Below are 2,500 nucleotides of genomic sequence, written 5' to 3' on the forward strand. Positions count from 1 at the left end.
GCCGGGTTGAATCCTCCGGGCGGACTGCGCGGACCCCACCCGTTTACCTCTTAGCGGTTTCACGCCCTCTTGAACTCTCTCTTCAAAGTTCTTTTCAACTTTCCCTTACGGTACTTGTTGACTATCGGTCTCGTGCCGGTATTTAGCCTTAGATGGAGTTTACCACCCGCTTTGGGCTGCATTCACAAGCAACCCGACTCCGAGAAGACTCCGTTCCGACGAGCCAGGGGCCTCTACCGGCCTCACACCGTCCACAGGCTAGGCCTCGATCAGAAGGACTTGGGCCCCCGAGCGTCGTCGGAGAAAGGAGGTCTTCTATACGCCACATTTCCCGCGACCGCCAGGCGGCCGGGGATTCGGCGCTGGGCTCTTCCCTCTTCACTCGCCGTTACTGAGGGAATCCTCGTTAGTTTCTTTTCCTCCGCTTAGTAATATGCTTAAATTCAGCGGGTCGCCACGTCTGATCTGAGGTCGTAGGCAGAAGAGAACCGAGCGCCGGCCGGGCCACGCCAGGGGGGCGCAGGGCAGGCAGGCAGGCAGGCAGGCAAGGCAGTGCGCGACGGCCGGCAGCAGGCGGGCGAGAAGGCGGACCGGCCCGGCGCGCGCCAGCTCCCCCGCCGCTGGCGGGTGAGACGGGCGGGTGCCGGGCGGCCGCGCGTCACGCTCGCGCAGGCCGACCGAAGGCTGGCTGTCTGTCTGGCTGGCTGGCTGGCTGGCTCCCCTTGCACCCCGCGGTGCACGGGCGAGACCCGGGCTCGGCTGAATTCGCTTCCCGAGAGCACCGACGGACGCCGGCGCGGACCGAAGCGAGCGGGCGCAGCGAGTAGGCGGTGCGGGGTGAGCCGAGCGGCGGAAGAGGTGCACACGCCAGGGACGCGCCGCGGCGCGAGGCCGACCCCTCCCGTGCGTGCGAGGCACGGCAGAGGCGCGGCCCTCTTTCCCTGTCGAGCTCGCCGGGAGCGGGGTTGCTCACCCCGTCCCGTCGACCCTCTCTCGCTCTCCATCTCTCCTTCGCCTCCTAACCTCCTCGATCGCCTCGCCACTCGGTCTCGCGGCGGCGCACAGAGGCTCAACGCTGGCAACACACCACACGGCAACGCCTCGGCGAGGCAGGCGACAGTCCCGAGCAAGGCGGCGGTCAGAAGCGACGACGAACTCGCGGCCCTCGCGGCGGAGGGGCGCGGCGCTACCGCAGTGACGGCCGTGCAGGGGAAAGGCGCCGCCGCACCGCGTCCGCTGGCGGACGGGGCGAGGCCCAGGTGGGCACGGGTCGAGGGCCTCCGAGGTGGCCACGCGGCTCCACGGGGGGGAGGCAGCCGCGTGGCGCGGAGGGCTCCGGGGTCTGCACTTAGGGGGACATAGAGGGTTCAGGACCCTCTGCGACGCCCCAGCCGCGCGCCCGCCAGCCTGGCGGCAAGCGAGCGCGATTGATCGTACAAGCGACCCTCAGACAGGCGTAGCCCCGGGAAGAACCCGGGGCCGCAAAGTGCGTTCAAAGTGTCGATGATCAATGTGTCCTGCAATTCACATTAATTCTCGCAGCTAGCTGCGTTCTTCATCGACGCACGAGCCGAGTGATCCACCGCTAAGAGTTGTCTAAGAGGTTTTCTTTCGGCTTTGTGCCGCCTCGCCGGACTCAGGCCTCCCGTCGCTCCTGCCATGCCGACGCTCCGCCGACGACCAAGCTGCTACTCCTCCTCCTCTCCTGGGCAAGAGCGAGACAGCAGGGAAGGCGGACGGCGCGCGTGTGGCAGGAGACGGAGCGTGAAGCAAGAGAGCCGGCTGGACCAGCAGGCAGCCCAGGACCGCCCAACACCCCACCTCCACGCGGAGAGAGGAGCACCAGCGAGCGACGGCCCTGTCGCGCTCTCGCGCTTACATTCGTCAGACTGATCACGGTTTGAAGGAAAACATCAGGGCGTTCGCGATCCGCCGCCGCCGGGCCAAAGGCCTGCACCCGGGGCGCGCCAGACGAGCGGAGGCAGGATCTCCACCGCCGCCGCCTCCCAACCAACCGAACCGTGTCGGGCTTGCCGAGCCGCGCCCTACGGCCGTCCCCTCCCGGAGCGGGACGGCGACCTGGGCAGAGAGGCGCTGGCGGACCAAGCTTCATTCGCTGGGAGACCGCTAGCTCGACCAGACACCGACACGAACGGAGCCGGAGTGCGACGCTCGCGACTCTTTAAACCACCGCCGTGCCCAACGGCTCGCGGGAACCGAAGGGGAGACGTCTAGGATACCCTGCTCGGGGGCGAAGGGAGTTTAGGTATAGGCGACCAGAAGTGTCCCGCACGGGGTGAAGAGACCGGCCCTGCACACCGGCCCGACTCCCCGACGGAGGCACAGTGGCCGTCGACCCAGGTCCCGTGGCGACGAGCCGCCCGACGGCGCCCGAACCCGCAGCCGCTCCCTTTCCTGTTTTCGACTGCGGTCGGTCGTGCCGCCGGGGCGGTGGTCCGAAATGACGCGTCCGGCCTCCGAGCAGAGGCGCGCGCCTGCA

General features: G+C 68.2%; 2 non-coding genes across 2 annotated transcripts in view; both read right to left on the bottom strand.

Annotated features, from left to right (window-relative positions):
- Positions 1-474, bottom strand: part of LOC140193815 (28S ribosomal RNA) — a 3,833-nt gene extending 3,359 nt beyond the window's left edge. Inside the window, exon 1 of the ribosomal RNA XR_011884945.1 lies at positions 1-474. This exon is cut by the window's left edge and continues 3,359 nt beyond it. This is a non-coding gene — a ribosomal RNA (28S ribosomal RNA).
- A 966-nt stretch (positions 475-1,440) lies between these two features.
- LOC140193805 (5.8S ribosomal RNA) lies at positions 1,441-1,594 on the bottom strand. The gene has a single exon (XR_011884935.1). It is a non-coding gene; the product is annotated as a 5.8S ribosomal RNA (ribosomal RNA).
- Between the last annotated feature and the right edge of the window lie 906 nt (positions 1,595-2,500).

The sequence above is a fragment of the Mobula birostris genome, unplaced genomic scaffold (genome assembly GCF_030028105.1).
Source record: "Mobula birostris isolate sMobBir1 unplaced genomic scaffold, sMobBir1.hap1 scaffold_889, whole genome shotgun sequence".
Taxonomy (NCBI): Eukaryota; Metazoa; Chordata; class Chondrichthyes; order Myliobatiformes; family Myliobatidae; genus Mobula; species Mobula birostris.